Source organism: Bos mutus, chromosome 15 (assembly GCF_027580195.1).
Source record: "Bos mutus isolate GX-2022 chromosome 15, NWIPB_WYAK_1.1, whole genome shotgun sequence".
Lineage (NCBI taxonomy): Eukaryota > Metazoa > Chordata > Mammalia > Artiodactyla > Bovidae > Bos > Bos mutus.
The window spans coordinates 48822416-48845142 of record NC_091631.1 but is presented as its reverse complement, the minus strand read 5'-3'; the positions used below and the strand labels follow the sequence as shown (position 1 = coordinate 48845142).

General features: G+C 37.2%; 1 protein-coding gene across 2 annotated transcripts in view; it reads left to right on the top strand.

Annotated features, from left to right (window-relative positions):
- ARHGEF12 (Rho guanine nucleotide exchange factor 12) overlaps positions 1-22727 on the top strand; it is a 168070-nt gene that overhangs the window by 77339 nt on the left and 68004 nt on the right. The gene's annotated exons all lie outside the window — the stretch shown is intronic.

The window sequence follows — 22727 nt, the reverse complement described above, 5'->3', positions numbered from 1 at the left end:
TGCTTCATGCTGTTTCATTTTTTTTTTTTTAACTGCAGTCTTCTTGTGTCTGCTCTGCATGGCATGATCTCCTGCAGGGAAAGGGAGCCTGGGGTTTTAATGTGGCTGTGATGTGGAAGCTTAAGAAACTAACATTATAGAGGAGGAACAGGTACATTGCCCATCTTCTCTTTCATCTTGTTTATGTTAGGAAGGTGATCTCTAAGATGTTTGGGTCGAGTTTCTCCAAATAACATGGATGAGCTTTGAATTCTTGTCATTTTCTTCCCATGTCCCATTTGCAGAGTTTGGCTCATGTAGAATTTCATCATTCCTACCAGTCTTTTCCTCTCAGTCTAGTCCCAGTGTAGTTTAGATGTGTTAGCAGCTCTTCAGAATTTTTATTTTATTTTTTTATTGTTTTTTTTTTTCTTTTTAATTGCCTCATCATCTGGAAGTGCTGTTCTTGTATAATTTTTCTACAACAGCAAAAATAACTTAAGTGTTTTATTTTTGTAGATGGAGAATGTCTCTGCCTTTCATAAGTTTCCCAAAGCTTATTCTGAATGGGAAAATTTCAAAATGGCACCTCTAAAAAATAATCTCCACAAAGAGCAGGTTTAACCTGAATGGTCAAGTCTTGCAGCAGATGCTTGAAACACTAATATTTCCAGGCTGTGTTCTGTCTTCCAAAGATAACGTAAACCCTGTGTGTGTAGTTCAGACATATTTTTCCTTTTCCTTTGCATAGTTTTACCTGCCCTCTTTTCTTGTTCTGGCATCTAATTAGTGTTTTGAGAAAAGTGAATAAGAGAAGCACTGCCTGGAACCTAGACTTTTAAAATAATCTTTGAAAGACTAATAAGTTTTTCTTTTTAAAGAAGATTCCAAATTTGGCCTCAAAGAAAAACCAGGTCTTCTTCAATAGAGCCAAAGTCTATCAAGTAGAAGTTTCTCCAGGTGCAGCTGTTTCCTAGCTTGATTAATACATGAAAGGAAAAAATATGTAAAAATGCCCCCTTTCTCTTTTAAGACACTTGAACACATACTGTCAGGTACTGTTTAGTATGAGGCCTGTGTTTGGTTGTAAATCAGTTAATGTTTCTGTGTTAGGTACATATCTATAGTTGCTTTGCTTGGGTTTATGTGACCAGTACTGTTTCTGTGCAGTTTAAACCTTTTACAGTAGTTAACAGGAAATGTGTACCATGCCATATGGCATGTCAGATTTCATGTTTTTTTCTTCCTTCCAAAGTATTTGGCTCCTCATAATTTCTTGAGACTCTGTCTTTCTGTTCTATATAAAGACCTTCCTATGGTTTATTCTCTCCTTAGGAATGTGAACACTCTCTTTATAGCACCATTCTTTTCCAGTAACCTTTGCAATTTGTAACCTTTGTAATTTCATCTCCCCCTCATTTTCCTAGATCTGTGGTATGTATGCTGTTTGCTTTGGATGAGACTAACAATTTAGGAATCTATGACTAGAAATAGTAAACTAATATTTTTCTTACCAGCGATAGGAATACTAACACTAGTTCAGACATGCCATTGGCTTGGTAGTAATAGAAACATTTTAAGTGGTAATGGGGAAGTAAGGTGTGGCTTCTCTGTGTTTGTTTCTTGAGAACCCTTGAAATACCTCTTTTGGAAGGAACTAACCCATGAGTTCTCAAAGAGTACTTTGGAGAGGGATGAGTTGATCACAACAGAGTTAGCGTGCTAACTTAAATCTCGTTGACATTACAAATATTCTATCACCAGTGTGAATAGACTTCTTCAGACTCTGTGCAATTAGCATGGGTGAAAAGGAGTGTCTGGAGAGTTTTGGAAAGTTTAGAAATACTGGAGTATAACTTGAGTAGAATCATAGCAACTGATGACATTGCTTTAGTGTAGGGTCTCTTAAGCAAGGAGATCCAACCAGTCCATCCTAAAGGAAATCAGTCCTGAATATTCATTGGAAGGACTGATGCTGAAGCTGAAACTTCAATACTTTGGCCACTTGATGCGAAGAACTGACTCATTTGAAAAGACCCTGATGCTGGGAAAGATTGAAGGCAGGAGGAAAAGGGGACGACAGAGAATGAGATGGTTGGATGGCATCACTGACACAATGGACATGAGTTTGAATAAACCCCAGGAGTTGGTGATGGACAGGGAGCCTGGCATGCTGCAGTCCATGGGGTCGAAGAGTCGGACACGACTGAGCCACTGAACTGAACTGAGGGTCTCTTAACAAGCCCACTTTTAACTTTTGAGATTATCTTCTCTTGGGGTAAAATTTGTTAGCTGGATACTTCACACAGATACTCGTCATTCACTTACAAATTATTTATTTTAAATTTTCCTGGCCATTTTTAGAGCCATTTTGTGAGATGGATTCACTTTGCTCATTTTAAGAGGAAATCAAATGTTTGTTTTGTATTCACTTCTTTGTTAAGCTTCTGCCCAGTACAGTAGGTCAATATTTGTTCCTTTCCCCCTTATTTTCCTCTCAGATCATTTTGGAGTCTTTTGACCATATACAGATATATTTTCTGATCTGCAATTTTAATGATATTTAATTTTATGTTTTCCTTACTGTAATGGAGAAATTTTCTGTTGTTTGAGGAATGTGAGAGATTTAGCAAGGGAATTTTGAGTTAAGACTACAGCTTCTCCCTAATTTCTGTCTTGGTGTCCTGAAAAGATCTCAGCTGATGGTATTATGTATAAGAAAATAAGCTATGTCTTTTTGAATCTGTGTTATTCCTCTGGGACTTCTATAGCAAAACACTAGAGACTTGACTTAACAAGAGTTTTATTTTCTCAGTTTGGAGACTAAAAATGTGAGATCAGGCTGCCAGCAGCTGCTAGCATTAGTCAGGTTCTGGTGAGAGCTCGTCTCCTGGTTTAAAGATGGTCACCGTCTTGCTTCGTGCTTTCGTGGTGTTTTCCTTGGTGCAAGCATGTGTAGAGGGGGAAAGAGAGAACAAGCTCTTTGCTATCTTGTAAGGATACTAATCCCAGCATGAGAGCCTCACTCTTAATGATCTTATTTAACCCTAATTCCTCCTCAAAGGACTCATTCATCTCCAAATACTATCATGTTGAGGGTTAGAACTCAGCATATGAATTTTGTGGGGGTGACACAAGCATTCAGTCCATAACAGAAGCAAATTGTTGCTGCTTGAAATATTCTGATTTAGATACTTAGAATGTATCTTTTTAAATTCATATTTTTTTTCCTGACTTCTCATATCTGTAAAATGAGAAGTCCTTGGTTTGATTTTTACTCCCACCAAGTTATCATTCTCTCTGTTTTTTTCTTCAACTTTGCAAAGAGCATTCTACACCATGAATGTGTGTCCTCATAAGTCACTCACTTCTTAACTTCTTAAAATCTGACTGCTGAACACATACTCTCTGGGAGGTGAATCAAAATAATCTAACTTGAAAATTTATAAACTTTTTCTCAGTTCTCACCTTCCCCTTGAGACATTAGGCAGCGATGATACACTATCTTTGGTGTATATAATATTACGTCTACCCTTTCCTTTTCTCTTTATGTTGGTTTTATCTCTTCTGTATTTATTTTTCCTTCTTCTAAATTTAAGCATAACCCAAGTTTGTCCCTGGTCTTTTTCTGTTTCCAGTCTCATATTTATAACAGTTCACTGCATACTTCCACTCTGTCCTTCAAATCCAAATGACCAATTTGGGATTTATCCGTGTTAACTATGGCTGGAAATTGATTTCCCTGTTTCTTTTAGTAGCACAGTCATTTTCCTGTTCACTTAGTCTTATTTTCTTAAATTTACCTGTGACTTCTCCCTTTCTCTTGTCCTCATTGTCAACGGTTTGCCACATTCATTGGTTCTACCATCACATTATTTTTCACCCCTTACTGCATGGTTTCATCTTTGCAGCTTTGTTCAGGTTTTCATTATGTCATTAGACTTATTTAATAGACTAGACTCGTAAGTTTCTTTCATGTTGATTTCACATTGATTGACTTCCTTTTCATTTTTCTGTATTCAATTAGATTGGTATCACTGAAGTAAGGATTTAGTCATTCACTTTTTAGGAAAGTACAAATAGTTATTAAGATATGCCATGATTTGTTTCCAACTCATCATTCTCCATTAATCTACTGCTTTTCACCTAAAGGAACCAGACTGTCCCCCAAATTTTCATTTCTTCATATAGGACTTGGTACTTTTTCTTTGCTCATGCCATCCCCATTGTTTTGAATGGTTTATCTCCTATAACTCCTTGTTAGAATCCTCCCCACCCTTCAAGGCCTGTGTTCAACTACTGCCTCTTCCATATGGCTTTCCTAAGTTTGCTAAGTTTTTAAACAATGGCTTTTGTTGTCTGACATCCTGTTAACATCCTGCTTTATGTCAAGTTGTTCATATTTGTATTCATCTTTGCATCTTCCATAATGCCTGACACACTGGAATCACTCATTGAGTGAATGGTTGTTGAGATTGGTGTGCATTGTTTTAGTAAAGATGATTAATGGAATAAAATTGTTGATTCATTTTAATTGGATTCTCCTTTCTCTGAAAAACTTTAAGGTAGAAGAAAATGTGACTTTGAAAAGAGACTAACTGTTGGTTATAATGTAAAAGAAGGAAATTGGCATATTTGGAGCTTAAGGCCCTTCTTGCTGGCAACATTGTGCATTTAGAATCAAGAAACTTCTTAATCAAAGGATTATCTAAGGTCTAACTCATAAAACATGTATGTCTGGCAGCAGTTTAAAAATGAGCTGTTTTTATGGGGTTGCACATGGTCTTTCTCCACACCCTTCCCTGAAGCTAATTCTTAAGAGGTGAGACTTAGAGAAGTTTGGTCATGTAAAAAAATCAAAGATGAAGAAAGACTAATGTGCTTTCCCTGAAGTAAATGCAGTTTGAAAGGTTTAGCATGTTGCTTTGCATATTTAACACTACATTTTCATTAATTTTATATTTGGCAATATAGTTGCTGAATTTTTCAAGGAATATATTGCAGTGAAACCTCAGAGTACTTTTTCACCTTTTTTAGAATACCTGAAAGACTTCTTCCCCTCCCTACGGTAAAGCATTATACAGACTTAACTTTTTTTCACTTTCAATCCTTGGTATTTAACTTTTGAGTAAGAAACAGTTTTTTATGTTGGTTTCAAATGTTGCATTGGAAAGGGGGATTAAGGAAGTGGAATAAAAGGATGTGAAGTTCACCTACCCCTAAAAGCACATGAAAAAATACATCTACATGTAGAAAAATTCTCACTGTAAACAAACTGGAAACTGGCAGAACAACTATATGACCAAGGCTGCAAGAAAGATTCTCACGTAGTTGGGTAGGATGGGAAGAAACACTGGGCTGAGACCTCTGCCCCTAGAAAGGACCTAAGAGGAAGAGGGAAATAGTGTGAGTGGACACTCACCCTGGGAAGTAAGCAGGTGGAGCCACAGGCTGGGAATCATAGTTCTGGGGTCCTCTGTAGAGGAGACAAGCTCCCTTGGCTGCTTGGTGAACCAGTGGGACAAAGAGAAAGGCAGGAAAAGCCTGGACTCCACTGTGAGGAGTATGTGGGTACTGGCTTGCCAATAAGAAACACACTTAAAAAGGAACAGAGCCATTTCAAGCCTGACTACCAGGGATTCTGCTCTAGCAACCTGGGAGTGGACCCCACCCCTGACAAGGCAACAGTGCCTACCACTGAGCAGAGAGGAAATCCCACCTTAAGTCCTGTGCAGGCCAGGACCAACACCAACCACCACCACCAGTGTGTGCACCCCCTATCAAGGTGATCATGGCTAGCACATCCTGAGGAAAAATGGTTCTGGCATCTCCATCAAGTTCAGCCCTCACACCAGAGACAATAGGCATAAACAGTCTACATGGGGATGCTGCTATGTAAAAACGTCCCTCAAGACCACAGTGGATAACTTACACCTAAATTCAGGGACAGAGTTAAGTAAAATGGTAAGGCAGAGGAACTACCCTCAAAAGAGCAAGGAACTACCCTGAAATAGTAAATAATGAAACAGAGGCAATCAGTCTACCGGTTAATGAATCCAAAAATTTCATAATAAAAATGTTAACTGAATCAAGAAAGAGAATTGATCTAAGCACAGATAATTTCTAGAACCAGTAAAGATCTTATAAAAAACAGATAATTCAGATTTCCACTTGGAACTCTGATCTAAAGTGTCTAGTGCAAGGCTTCCACATGCGATTCCCTATGAGCAAGTGAAACTAGACAAAGCACAAAAGGAAAAAGAACACAGGCACACGTCATCCCTAAAAAGAAATAAGCACAAACCGCTCAACCAGCCTTTCCCTCCAAGGACAAAAACCAAAAGGAAGAAGGAATACAACCCTAAAGCCTGACCTCAAGTGGAGCAAGTTAGAAAAAATGATGAAAAGACAGAAATACAGTACAAATGAAAGAACAAGGTAGAAACTCAAAGACCAAACAAAGAGGAAATAAGCAATCTACCTGAAAGAGAATTCAGAATAATGATAGTAAAGATGCTCTGAAGACTTGAAAATAAAATGGGGAAAATGCAAAAAACATTTGACACTGTTAATATAATCACCAAGGACATAGAAGAAATAAAGAAGAAGCAAGCAGAGATGAGTAACACAATTACTGAAATAAAAAATACTCTGGAAGGAACCAATAGCAGAGTAACTGAGGCAGAGGAGTGGATAAGTGAGCTGGAAGATGGAATGGTGGAAATAACTGCTGAGGAGAATAGAGGGAAAAGAATGAAAAGAATTGAGGATAGCCTCAGAGACCTTTGGGAAAATATTAAACACACCAGCATTCAAGTTGTAGGGGTTGTGACTTAGCAGCAGCAGCAGCAGAGAAAGAAGAAAAAAAAAAAAAAAACATTGAGAACATTTTTGAAGAAATTAGATCAAGACCAAGAAGCACAGAGAGTCCCTTACAGGAGAAACCCAAGGAGAAACACATTGAGACATATTAATCAAGCTGACAGAGATTAAGCACAAAGAAAGAATATTAAAAGCAGCAAAGGAAAAGCAACAAGTAACATACAGGGAAAAACTCATATGTTTAACAGCAGATCTTTTAGCAGAAACCCTGCAGGCCAGAAGGGAATGGCAAGATATATTTAAAGTACTGAAAGAGAAAAATCTACAACCAAGATTACTGTACTTGGCAAAGATCTCATCCAAAATTGATGGAGAAATCAAAAGTTTTATAGACAAGCAGAGGTTAAGAGAATTTAGCACCACCAAACTAATCTTGCAACATACTGAAGGGACTTATATAGCCAGTAAACACACAAGAAAGGAAAGACCTACAAAAACAAACCCAAAGCAATCAAGAAAATGCCAGTATCACTGCTGGTGCTGCTAAGTCCCTTCAGTCATGTCCGACTCTGTGCAATCCCATGGTCGGCAGGCCACCAGGCTCTGCCGTCCCTGGGATTCTCCAGGCAAGAACACTGGAGTGGGTTGCCATTTCCTTCTCCAATGCAGGAAAATGAAAAGTGAAAGTGAAGTCGCTCAGTCATGTCCGATTCTTAGCGACCCCATGGACTGCAGCCTACCAGGCTCCTCAGTCCCTGGGATCCTCCAGGCAAGAGTACTGGAGTGGGTTGCCATTGCCTTCTACGTATCACTAATCATCTTAAATGTAAACAGATTAATGCACCAATCAAAAGATACAGACTGAATGGATAAAAAAATAAGACCCATATATATGCTGCCTACAAGAGACCCACTTCAGACCTAGAGACACATACAGACTGAAAACAAAAGGATGGAAAAAGATACTCCATGTGAATGGAAACCAAAAGAAATCTGAAGTGGCAATCCTTATTTCAGACAAAATAGACTTTAAAGAATATTATGAGAGACAAAGAAGGACACTACATAATGATCAAGGGATTAATCCAAGAAGACGTAACAATTGTAAATATTTAGGCACCCAACATAGGAGCACTTTGATACATAAGGCAAACACTAACAGGCATAAGAGGGGAAATTGACAGTAATACAATAATAGTAGGGGACTTTGACAACCCACACTTACACGAATGGACAGATCATCAAGACAGAGAATCAGTAAGGAAACACAAACCTTAAATGAAACATTAGACCAAATGGACCTAATTGATATCTTCAGGACTTTCCATCCAAATGCAGAAGAATACACTTTCTTCTCAAGTGCACATGGGACATTCTCCAGGATAGACCACATCTTGGGTCATAAATCAAGCCTCAGTAAATTTAAGAAAATTGAAATCATATCAGGTATCTTCTCTGACCACAACACTATGAGACTAGATATTAACTAGGGAAAAAACCCAGCAAAACCCAGAAACTCATGGAGATTAAACAATACATTACTAAATAACAAAGAGGTTACTGAAGAAATAAGGGAAATCAAAAGATTCCTAGAAACAAATGACAATGAAAACACAACGACCCAAAACCTGTGGGCTCAGCAAAAGCAGTTCTAAGAGGGAAGTTCAGAGCAACACAATCATACCTTAGGAAACAAGAAAAGCATCGAAGAGACAACCTAATTCTATACCTAAAGAAGCTAGAAAAAGAACAACAGAAAAAAGCCCCAAAGTCAGCAGAAGGAAAGAAATCCTAAATATCAGAGCAGAAATAAATGAAAAAGAAATGAAATGTTACCAAAGATTAATAAAACTGAAACCTGGTTCTTTGAGAAGATAAATAAAATTGACAAACCATTAGCCAGACACATCAAGAAACAAAGGGAGAAAAGTCAGATCAACAGAATTAGAAATGAAAAAGAAGTTACAACAGACAACCCAGAAACACAAAGGGTCATAAGAGAATATTGTGAGCAACTATATGCTAATAAAATGGACAACCTAGAGGAAATGGACAGATTCTTAGAAAAGTGCAATCTCCCAAGACTGAACCAGGAAGAAATAGAAATTATGAACAACCCAGTTACAAACACTGAAATTGAAACTGTGATTTAAAAAAAATTCCCCCCAAAACAAAACCCCAGGGCCAGATGGCTTCACAGGGGAATTCTATCAAACATTTAGAGAAGACCTAATGCCTGTTTTTCTGAAACTCTTTCAAAAATTGCAGATGAAGGAACACTTCCAAACTCATTCTTCGAGGCTGCAATCACCCTGATACCAAAACCAGGCAAAGTAAAAGATGCTCAGTTGTGTCCAACTCTTTGTGACCCCATGGACCCCATGGACAGTCCATGGAATTCTCCAGGCTAGAATACTGGAGTGGGTAGTTGTTTCCTTCTCCAGGGGATCTTCTCAACCCAGGAATCGAACCCAAGTCTCCCACATTACAGGTGGATTCTTTATCAGCTAAGCCACCAGAGAAGCCCCCAAACTAGGCAAAGACAACAAAAAAAAGTAAATTACAGGCCAGTATCACTGATGAACATAGATGCAGAAATCCTCAACAAAATTCTAGCAAACAGAATTCAACAACACATTTAAAAGCTCATACACCATGATCAAGTCAAATTTATTCCAGGGATGCAAGGATTCTTCAGTATGTGCAAATCAATCAATGTGATACACCATATTAACAAATTGAAAGATAAAAACCATATGATCATCTCAATAGATGCAGAAAAAGAAAAGCCTTTGACAAAATTCAGCACCTGTTTATGATAAAAATGCTTCAAAAAATGGGCATGGAAGGAACCTACCTCAACATAGTAAAGACCATATATGATAAGCCCACAGCAAACATTATTTTCAGTGGTGAGAAACTAAAAGCATTCCCGCTAAGATCAGGAACACGACAATGGTGTCCACTTTCACCACTATTATTCAGTATAGTTTTGGAAGTCCTAGCTACCACAATTAGAGAAGAAAAAGAAATAAAAGTAATCCAGATTGTAAATAAAGAAGTAAAACTTTCACTGTTTGCAGATGACATGATACTATATATAGAAAACCCTAAAGAAACTATCAGAAAATTACTAGAGCTAATCATTGAATTCAGCAAAATCACAGGATACAAGGTGAGTACACAGAAATCACTTGCATTCCTATATACTAACAATGAAAATCAGAAAGAGAAATTGAGGAATCAATCCCATTCACCATTGCAACAAAAAGAATAAAATATCTAGGAATAAACCTACCTAAGGAGACAAAAGACCTGTACACGGAAAATTATAAGACACTGATGAAAGGAATCAAAGACGATGTTAACGGATAGAGAGATATTCCATGTTCCTGGGTAGGAAGAATCAATATTGTGAAAATAACTGTACTGCCTGATGCAATCTACAAATTGAATGCAATCCCTATCAAACTACCAGTGGCATTTTTCAAAGAATTTGAACAAAAAGTTTCACAGTTCATATGGAAACACAAAAGACCTCAAATAGCCAAAGCAGTCTTGAGAAAGAAGAATGGAGCTGGAGGAATCAACCTTCCTGACTTCAGACTATACTACAAAGCTACAGTCATCAAGACAGTATGGTACTGGAACAAAAGCAGAAACATAGACCAGTGGAACAAGATAGAGAGTTAAACCCATGCACCCATGGGTACCTTATTTTTGACAAAGGAGGCAAGAATATACAATGGGGCAAAGATAGCCTCTTCAATAGGTCATGCTGGGAAAACTGGACAGTTCAGTTGCTCAGTCGTGTCTCACTCTTTGCAACCCCATGAACCGCAGCACCCCAGGCCTCCCTGTCCATCACTAACTCAGAGTTTACCCAAACTCATGTCCATTGAGGCGGTGATGCCATCCAACCATCTCATCCTCTGTCATCCCCTTCTCCTCCTGCCCTCAATCTTTCCCAGCATCAGGGTCTTTTCAAATGAGTCAGCTCTTCACATAAGGTGGCCAAAATATTGGCGTTTCAGCTTCAACATCAGTCCTTCCAGAGAACACCCAGGACTGATCTCCTTTAGAATGGATTGGTTGGATCTCCTTGCAGTCCAAGAGACTCTCAAGAGTCTTCTCCAACATCACAGTTCAAAAGCATCAGTTCTTCAGCGCTCAGCTTTCTTCACAGTCCAACTCTCACATCCATACATGACTACTGGAAAAACCATAGCCTTGACTAGACGGACCTTTGTTGACAAAGTAATATCTCTGCTTTTTAATATGCTGTCTAGGCTGGTCATAACTTTCCTTCCAAGGAGTAAGTGTCTTTTAATTTCATGGCTGCAGTCACCATCTGCAGTGATTTTGGAGCCCTGAAAAATGAAGTGAGCCACTGTTTCCACTGTTTGCCCATCTGTTTTCCATGAAGTGATGGGACCGGATGCCATGATCTTAGTTTTCTGAATGTTGAGCTTTAAGCCAACTTTTTCACTCTCCTCTTTTCACTTTGATCAAGAGGCTCTTTAGTTCTTCTTCACTTTCTGCCATAACTACATGTTAAAGACTGAAATTAGAATACTTCCTAATGTCATACACAAAGATAAACTCAAAATGGGTTAAAGATCTAAATGTAAGACCAGAATCTATAAAACTCTTTAGAGGAAAACATAGGCAGAACACTCGATGACTTAAAGCAAGATCTTCTGTGATGCACCTCCTAGAGTAATGGAAATAAAAACAAAATAAATGAGTTTGACCTAATTAAAAGCTTTTGCATAGCAAAAGAAACTACAAACAAGGTGAAAAGACAGCCCTCAGAATGAGAGAAAATAATAGCAAATAAAACTGAGAAATAATTAATTTCCAAAATACACAAGCAGTTCATACAACTCAAAACCAGAAAAACAAACAGCCCAGTCAAAAAATGGGAAAAGGACCTAAAAAGACATTTCTCCAAAGAAGACATACAGATAGCTAACAGTCATGTGAAATTATGCTTGGCATCACTCATTATTAGAGAAATGCAATCAAAACCACAATGAGATATCACCTCACACCAGTCAGAATGGCCATCATCAAATAATAAATGCTTGAGAGGGTGTTGGAGAAAAGGGAACCCTCTTGCTTTGCTGGTGGGAATGTAAACTGATACAGCCACCCTGGAAGACAGTATGGAGATTCCTTAAAAAGCTAGGAGTAAAACCACCATATGACCCAGCAATCCCATCCCTAGACATATACCCTGAGGAAACCAAAATTGAAAAAGACATTTGTACCCCAGTGTTCATTGCAGCACTATTAACAATAGCTAGGACATGGAAGCAACCTAGATGTCCATCAACAGATGAATGGATAAAGTAGCTGTGGTATATATATATATATATATACACACAATGGAATACTACTCAGCCATAAAAAAGAATGCATTTGAGTCAGTTCTAATGAGGTAGATGAACCTAGAATCTATTATATGGAGTGAAGTATGTCAGAAAGAGAAATACAGATATTGTATACTGATTGCATATACATGGAGTCTTAAAAGATGGTACTGATGAATTTATTTTCAGGGCAGCGATGGAGAAACAACAGAATAGAAAACAGACCTATGGATACAGGGAGCGGGGAGGAAGGAGAGGGTGAGATGTATGGAGAGAGTAACATGGAAATTTACAATACCATGTGTAAAATACATAGCCAGTGGGAATTTGCTGTATGACTCGGGAACTCAAACAGGAGCTCTGTGACAATCTAGAAGGGTGGTATAGGGAGGGAGTTTCAAGGGAGGGGACATGGGTGTACCTGCGGCTGATTCTTGTTAATGAATGACAGAAAACCACAAGATTCTATAAAGCAAGTATCCTTCAATTAAAAAAGTAGGTTATTCAATTCTAAAAGTAGATAATTCCAAAATAAAAAAGCACTTTAGAAGTGATGAGAAGACTAAATGACATAGAAGAATGCGTAAGTGATCCAGAAGGTAGAATAATGGAAATCACCCAATAAAACAGCAGACAGAAAGACAAATGGAAAAAAAAAAAAAAAACAGTAAGAGAACTTAGGGATAATATAAAATGTGCCAACGTTCATATTATAAGGGTTCCAGAAAGAGGAGGGGGGATCAAACATGTATTTGAAGAAATTATGACTGAAAAATTTTCAACCTAAAAAAGGAAAAAGATACCCGATACACAGCAGCCCACCAGACTCCCCCATCCCTGGGACTCTCCAGGCAAGAACACTGGAGCGGGTTGCCATTTCCTTCTCCAATGCATGAAAGTGAAAAGTGAAAGGGAAGTCGCTCAGTCGTGTCCGACTCCTAGCAACCCCATGGACTGCAGCCCACCAGGCTCCTCCATCCATGGGATTCTCCAGGCAAGAGTACTGGAGTGGGGTGCCATTGCCTTCTCCAACAGGAAGTACTGTGGGTCCTAAACAGGATGAACTCTAATAGACCTATAAACAAGACATAGCATAATTAAAATGGTAAAATGTAGTTAGAGACGTCTAAAGGCAGCAGTAGAAAAATAATAATGCCGCATTTGCGGCAGTGTGGCTGTAACTAGAGATTATCATACAAAGTGAAGTAAGTCAGAAAGATATCACTTAACGTGTGTAATTTGAAACATGATACAAATCAACCTATCTCTGAAACAGAAACAGAATCACAGATACAGAGAATAGACTGGTTGTTGAGAAGGAGGAGGGAGGGAGGAGGGAAAGGGATAGATTGGGAGTTTAGAATTAGCCAATACAAGCTGGTATATATAGAACGGATAAATAACAAGGTCCTAGTTTGTTACACAGGGAACTATATTCAATACCCTGTGATAAACCGTAATGGAAAAGAATATGAAAAAGTATGTGTATATGTATAACTGAGTCCCTTTGCTGTACAGAAGTAATTAATAAACATTGTAAATCGACTATAGTTCTTTAAAAATACCATACAACAGAAAAAGAAATGAAAGGAGGAATAGCATCTTATACCTATTTATAGCATCAGAAATACAAAAAATCGTAAGAGAATATCATGAACAATATGTCATATTATGAACAACATGTCAACAAATTGGACAGTCTAGAAGAAATAAACAAGTTTCTGGGAACATACAGCCTATACCAGGACTGAGTCAAGAAAACACAGAAAATTTGAACAGAGCAATCACTAGAAGTGAAATTGAGTCTTTAATTTAAAAAATAAATACTCCCAGCAAACAAAAGTCTAAGACCAAATGGCTTCGCAGGGCAGTCCTACCACACATTTAAAGAACTTATACCTATCCTTCTTAAGCTATTCCTTGAGGAGAAGGGAACACTCCCAGATTCACACTATGAAGTCATCATTCACTTCAGTTCAGTTCAGTCACTCAGTCGTGTCCAATTCTTTGTGACCCCATGAACAGCAGCACGCCAGGCCTCCCTGTCCATCACCAACTCCCAGAGCCTACCCAAACCCATGTCCATTGACTCAGTGATGCCATCCAACCATCTCATCCTCTGTCATCCCCTTCTCCTCCTGCCTTCAATCTTTCCCAGCATCAGGGTCTTTTCAAACGAGTCAGCTCTTCGCATCAGGTGGCCAAAGTATTGGAGTTTCAGCTTCAACATCAGTCCTTCCAATGAATACCCAGGACTGATCTCCTTTAGAATGGACTGGTTGGATCTCCTTGCAGTCCAAGGGATTCTCAAGAGTCTTCTCCAACACCACAGTTCAAAAGCATCAATTCTTCAGCGCTCAGCTTTCTTTATAGTCCAACTTTCACATCCATACATGACTCCTGGAAAAACCATAGCCTTGACTCGACGGACCTTTGTTGGCAAAGTAATGTCTCTGCTTTTTAATATGCTGTCTAGGTTGGTCATAACCTTCCTTCCAAGGAGTAAGCGTCTTTTAATTTCACGGCTGCAGTCACCATCTGCAGTGATTTTGGAGCTCTGAAAAATAAAGTCAGTCACTGTTTCCACTGTTTCCCCATCTATTTCCCATGAAGTGATGGGACCAGATGCCATGATCTTAGTTTTCTGAATGTTGAGCTTTAAGCCAACTTTTTCACTCTCCTCTTTCACTTTCATCAAGAGGTTTTTTAATTCCTCTTCACTTTCTGCCATAAGGGTGGTGTCATCTGCATATCTGAGGTTATTGATATTTCTCCTGGCAATCTTGATTCCAGCTTGTGCTTCCTCCAGCCCAGCGTTTCTCATGATATACTCTGCATAGAAGTTAGACAAGCAAGGTGACAATATGCAGCCTTGATATACTCCTTTTCCTATTTAGAACCAGTCAGTTGTTTCATGTCCAGTTCTAGTGTTGCTTCCTGACCTGCATACAGGTTTCTCAAGAGGCAGGTCGGATGGTCTGGTATTCCCATCTCCTTCATTACCCTGATACAAAAACCAAAGACACTATAAAAAATTACAGGCCAACATCTTTGATTAATGTAGATGCAAAATAAATGAATGTAAATACAACATATTAACAAATTAAAGCTTAAACAATACACAAGCAGGATCATATATTATGATCAAGGTATATTTATTGTAGGGTCACAAAAATGGTTCAGTATACACAAATCCATGTGATACACCACAATAGCAAAAGGAGAGACAAAAATCACATGATCATCTCAATAGGTGCAGAAAAAGCATTTGCCAAAATCAAAACCCATTCATGATAAAAACTCCTATCAAAGTGAGTATAGTGGGAATATGTCTCAACATAGTAAAGGCCACTTAAGAGAAACACACAATAATACTCAATGGTGAGAAATTGAAAGCCTTCCTGCTAAATTCAGAATCAAGTCAAGGATGCTCACTCTCACTGCTTCTGTTTAACATGCTATTGGAAGTCCCAGCCACAGCTGTCTGACAAAAAAAATTTTTTTAAAGAAAAGATATACAAAATAGTAGGGAAGAGGTGAAACTGTCACTCTTTACATATGACATGATGCTTTATATAGAGAACCCTAAATTCTGCACAAAAATACTGCTAGAACCAGTCAACAAATTGAGGAATATTGCAGGATACAAGATTAATATACTGAAATCTGTTGCATTTCTATTATACACTAATAATGAAATATCAGAGAAAGTAAAAAAGACAGTTCCATTTAAGATCACATCAAAATAATAAAATAACTAGGAATAAACCTAAGCAAGGAAGTGAAAGACCTGTATTCTAAAAAACTGTAAAACAGTGATGAAGAAAATTGAATATGACTCAAAGAAGTAGAAAGATATTCCAGACTCTTAGATTAAAAGAATTAATATTATTAAAATAGCCATATTACTCAAAGCAATCTACAGATTTAAGTGCAGTCAGAATACACAAGACATTTTCTGCAGGACTAGAACAAATAATCCTAAAGTTTATATGGAATTACCAGTGACCTCAAATTGCCAAACCAATTCTGAGACAAAAGAACAAACTGGAGGGAGGTATAATCCTCTCAAACTTCAAACTATACTCCAAAGCTATAGTAGTCAGAACAGCATGGTACTGGCACAAAAACAAATGCATAGATCAATGGCACAGAATAGAGAGCCCAGAAATAAATCTATACATCTACAGTCAATTAATCTATAACAAAGTGGGCAAGATAAACAATGGAGAAAAGATAATCTCTTCAAGTGATGCTGGGAAAGCTGGATGACCATATGTAAAACAATGAAACTATAACATTCCTTCATACCATATACAAAAATAAACTCAAAATGGTTTAAAGACCTAAATGTAAGACCCAAAACCATAAAATTGCTAGAAGAGAGCATTGAATACTCTTTGACATAAATTGTAGCAAAATTTTCTTGGATAAGTCTCCTAAGGCAAAAGAAATAAGAGCAGAAATAAACAAATGAGACCTAAATAAACTCAAAAGCTTTTGCACAGTGAAGGAAAACATCAAAAAGACAACCTGTGGAATGGGAAAAACATTTGCAAATGATGTGACAACAAGGGGTTAATATCCAAAATATACAAAGAACTCATTACAATTTAATATCAAGGAAAAAACAATCCAGTCAAAAAATGTGCAGAAGACTTGAATAGCCATTTTTCAAAGAAAATATGTAGATGGCTAACAGGCATGTGAAACAGTGCTCATCACTGCTGGTTATTAAGAAATGCTAATCAAAACCACAATGAGGTATTACCTCATACCTGTTAGAATGACGACCATCAAAAAGTCTACAAATAACAGATGTTAGAGAAGCTGTGGAGAAAAGGGAACCCTTGTACACCATAGGAGGAAAGGTAAATTGGTACAGGCACTGTGGAAGACAGTTTGAGTTCCTTAAAAAACTAAAAATAGAACTACCATATGGTTCAGCAGTTCCACTCCTGGGTATATAGCTGGAAAAACAGAAATGCTAATTGGAAAAGACAATGCACCACAGTGTTCATAGCAGCACTATTTATAATAGCCAAGATGTGGAACCAGCTCAAGTGCTTGCCAACAAATGATTGGATTAAGAAGATGCAGCAATACAGGAACTACATTCAATATGTTGTAATAACCTATAATGGAAAATAATATGAAGAATAAATATGTATATAACTGAATCACTTAGTTGTACACCTGAAACTAACACAATATTGTGAACCAACTTTTATAAATCATGCTCGTGCTCAATTGCTAAGCCATGTCTAACTCTTTGGGACCCCCATGGAGCCCATGGGACCCCTGTAGCCCACCAGGCCCTGTCCATAGGGTTTCTCAGGCAAGAATACTGGAGTCAGTTGCCATTTCCTTCTCCAGGGAATCTTCCCAACCCAGGGAACCTGCATTGTCAGGCGGGTTCTTTACCACTGAGCCATCAACTATACTTCAATTTAAAAAAAAGAATATCTTATGTATGTGTACAAAGAGGGACATCATAACACACATCAAGGAATATTACTCAGCCATTAAAAATGAAATAATGCCATTTGTAGCCACATGGATAGACCTAGAGAGCATTATGCGTAGTGAAATAAGTCAGACAGAGAAGGACAAAGACTATATGATATAACTTATATGTGGGATCTAAAAACAATACAGATGAATGTATATACAAAACAGAGTCACAGATACAGAAAACAAACTTTGGTTACCAAAGGAAAGAGGGAAGGGAGGAAGTACAGATTTGAGGTAGGAATTAATAGATACAAACTACAGTATATAAAATAGATAAACAAGGATATACTGTATAGCATAGGGAAGTATACTGAGTATCTTGTAATAACCTGTAATGGAATATAATCTGCAAAAACACTGTTTATGTTATATGCCTGAAATTAACAGAATTTGTAAGTTAATGGTACTTCAGTAAAAAAACATTGGAAAAAAAGCCACAGTATTTTAACAGGAAAACATATCCTTTGTTTATAAAGGGGAAAATATTAGGAAAGGATAATATTTACATAAATTTGATAGACTGTCTACTTTTACTTCACTGATAACATGAAGCATGACATTTATTATCAGCTTCCAGCTTCTTAAAAGACAAGAAATAAAGAAAAACTTATTTGTAACTAAAGTTATTTTAGGGTAGATAGAGAATCAAGTTAGTTAGAATTTAGGACAGAAGGTTAGTGTCTGTATAGAAGTATTTCCTCACTTAGCATAGTTTTCAGGGATATGATTTTACTTTTTCTTGAAAAATGACTTGAGTATGATATATTTATAAAATAAGTTCAAATTAGTAAATATTCATTGAGCACCAATTATACACCAGGTACTATGATAAGGGATGGATTAAAAGGTATAGGAGACTGTACCTGCTTTCTAGAAGTTCACAGTCTGGTACAGAAGAAATCCTGTTTTGTAAGTATGATAATAGAGATGTGCACTTGATTACCAGTGCTCCATATGCAGTTATAAACATTTGTGGGGAAAAAAAAAAAAAATCTTTACATGGCATTAAGGACAGTGAGAGTAAAGAAATATTCCTGTGACTAAATCTCAAATTTAGGTTATCGTTACCTTACTCATTGAATACTCTCTCTGCCTGTCTTCATACAAAATACTTGGTTACAGTTCATGTTAAAGTCATTTTGTGACCTTACAAAAACATGTATTCAGAGATAAACACATTTGTATGGTGATTATAATGAATAATCTTTATGGCAGAGAATAAGGGGATTAGAAAAATAAACCAGAAAACAGCAAACAAACCATGGACAATATGTGTTGTAAGAACCAGAAAAAGTTAACATGGTCAAAGGTGTTTTTTTTTTTTTTTTTTTTTAGTTAATAAAATTTGGAAATAGACATTCTGTAATTAGGAGTCCATTTTTTAAATCTCGTCCTTCTTTAATAACATATTGGGCCTGTTATTTTATCATATTCTTGGAGAAGGCAATGGCAACCCACTCTAGTACTCTTGCCTGGAGGATCCCATGGGCAGAGGAGCCTGGTGGGCTGCAGTCCATGGGGTTGTGAAGAGTCGGACACAACTGAGCGACTTCACTTTAACTTTTCACTTTCACGCATTGGAGAAGGAAATGGCAACTCACTCCAGTGTTCTTGCCTGGAGAATCCCAGGGACGGGGGAGCCTGGTGGGCTGCCGTCTATGGGCCCTATCTGTTTCTTTATTACCCTTCCCCACCAAGATTTTAAGTTCTTTGAGAGCAAAGACTCCTAGTAGTTCTGTATTGCTTATAACACCTACAGATTACAGTGTTAAATAACTAGTAGATGCTTAATACAGATTTGCCCCCCAAAAAAAAATGCTTTTTGTCAAAAAGGACATTTCAAAAATACGACTAGTTAGTACTGGTGATGTCAGTACTATGGCTTCCTATTTTGTAAGAGTGGTGAATTTGTGAATTCAAATACTGTTTAGTACTTGGTGGAATTTATCCTCTGTGGTGGTTAAAACATCTTCTGGTTTACGATAAGTAGAACATTTTAATAATTTGAATTCTATAGATCCTGAATTGGCTATGTATGTGTTTTCTTTTTGTATTGGTGGCCTAGTAATTCTTAGATGTTCAAGTATGTCAGACTCTCAGACTGGTAGATGGACTTATAATAATAATAAGTGGACAGTATAATGGTATTAAGGAGAAGAAAGAGGTGGATATGATGTGCACATTGCTTTTTCTTCTTTGCTCTTTATCTTTTCCTTTTAATGTAGAATCAAAGGGGAAAGTTATCACACAGAACAAATTTGAATTGGAGAATACAACAGTATTCTGAAGTAACCCTAATATATTTTTTCAATACTTAGTCTATTAGGACCATAAGCATATTTGCTAAAATTAATTGTGTGTTGGTATTTTTTTTTTAATCTCTGATCACCTCCCTTTCTAAGTTTCCATCCATCTCTAGACTCCTGTTGGAGAAGGAAATGGCAACCCTCTTCAGTATTCTTGCCTAGAGAATCCTGTGGAGAGAGGAGCCTGGTGGGCTGCTGTCCATAGGGTCGCACAGAGTTGGACACAACTGAAGCGACTTAGCAGCAGCAGCAGCTAGACTCCTATTAATTCATTAGCAATTTAAAAATTTTCCTTTTATTCCAGAACATTTACCAGGTCCTGAGATAAGTTCGTAAACAAGGTAGTGCCCTGAATTCTTAAAAGTGTGTAATCTAGTAAGAGGATAAACGCAAATCACTTGTGACTGATAAAGATGCTCTGAGAGTAAGCAGAGGGTGCAGTGGTAGTTAGAATGGGACACCTAACCCAGTCTTGATATTTAGGAAAAATTTTATAAGAGAAGATGATTTGTTTCTTGAGGCCTTCTTGCTGTCTCTCATCTTCTAAAGTTATCACAAGAAGCTTTGTAAAATGTCCACATTCCCTAACCAATCTCAAAGTAATTTGCTGGTCTATTAAAACAAAATTCAGACAAAGACATAAATGAGGATTGACTCTACTAAGGATTATTTATATTAATATGAGTTTGTTGACACAAAAGTATTTTTAAATGATTTTTAATTGATGGCATAGATAAATAATATATTTCTGAGCAGGAAAATCCAAGGGCAACTCACCCCTTATCATAATAAAGTAACAACTCACACTTATTAGCCCTTAGTATTTGTCAGACATTAAGCTAGAGACTTTAGGTTCATTTTATTCAAGTGAAATACACAAATATAACAAACTCTTAACCTCCATTACTCCTCTCACTGTGTACAAGCACTCAATTTTCTACAGGAACCTGAAAGAGAGTCTGCTTAAGAAGATCAATAGCTTAGCAAGCAAACATCAATATTAGAATCCTCTAACTCACTGATTTTCAGCCCTTTGGAAGTGAGATGAGATAACTGGGGGGGATGGTTATAGCATGAAAAAATACATATTCAGTGTTGCGGCTGTCTTGACTTATGATATTCAAAAATTCAAAATATCTATTTTGATATTTCAAATGACTGTAAAGAAGCTCATCAGATGTTTTATGTTTCTAAAGCTGGGCTTGCATTTTTAAAACTTTCTGTATAATATCATTCTCTGATACTTATATTTATTGTATTATATACTAAGAATTGTAATAAAGCATGTCTTTTTCCATGATTTTATGCATTCATACTCATTCTATTTAGAATTTTTCCTAATTACTTGAAGGAAGCAACATTAAACAAAAATGGTTAAATTCTGGTGGTTATCTTTCCTCTGCCCACATTACGGTTTCCTATTTTAGAAGAGTGGTGAATTTGTGAATTCAAATATTGTTTAGTACTTGGTAGACTCTAGAATTGAGGTCTCATTTTTTTAAAGTTGAAAGTTAACTTTTTTGAGATCCAATTTACATAAAATACGATGCACTCATATTAAATATACAATTCAGTAAGTCTTGACAGATACATATTCATACAACCATTACATTAATTAAGATACACAACATTTCCATCAACCCAAAAAGTTGTTTCATATGTCTCATTGCAGTCATTCTTACCTCTCCATCCGTCTTGTCCTTAGGCAACCACTAATCTGCTTTTTGTTACTACAGTTGACTTTTTGGCTTGTTCTACATTGGAATCATGTAATATTTATAGTCTTTTGTATCTTCCTTCTTTTGCTTAATGTGATGTTTTTGTGATCCATATTAGTTGCATGTGTGAGTAGTTCTTTACTTTTTTTTCTTGCTAAGTAGTATTCTATTATAATGGATATATGACTATTTTAAAAAAAAATTTATTTGTCTGTTAATGGACAACTGACAGAATGTGGTCTGCTGGAGAAGGGAATGGCAAACCACTTCGGTATTCTTGCCTTGAGAACCCCATGAACAGTATGAAAAGGCAAAATGATAGGATACTGAAAGAGGAACTCCCCAGGTCACTAGGTGCCCAATATGCTACTGGAGATTAGTGGAGAAATAACTCCAGAAAGAATGAAGGGATGGAGCCAAAGCAAAAACAATACCCAGTTGTGGATGTGACTGGTGATAGAAGCAAAGTCCAATGCTGTAAAGAGCAACATTGCATAGAAACCTGGAATGTCAGGTCCATGAATCAGTGCAAATTGGAAGTGGTCAAACAGGAGATGGCAAGAGTGAACATCGACATTCTAGAAATCAGCAAACTAAGATGACTGGAATAGGTGAATTTAATTCAGATGACCATTTTATCTACTACTGTGGGCAGGAATCCCTTAGAAGAAATGGAGTAGCCATCATAGTCAACAAAAGAGTCCGAAATCCAATACTTGGATGCAATCTCAAAAATGACAGAATGATCTCTGTTTGTTTCCAAGGCAAACCATTCAATATCATGGTAATCCAAGTCTATGCCCCAACCAGTAACACTGGAGAAGCTGAAGTTGAACAGTACTATGAAGACCTACAAGACCTTTTAGAACTAACACCCAAAAAAGATGTCCTTTTCATTATAGGGGACTGGAATGCAAAAGTAGGAAGTCAAGAAACACCTGGAGTAACAGGCAAATTTGGCCTTGGAATACGGAATGAAGCAGGGCAAAGACTAATAGAGTTCTGCCAAGAGA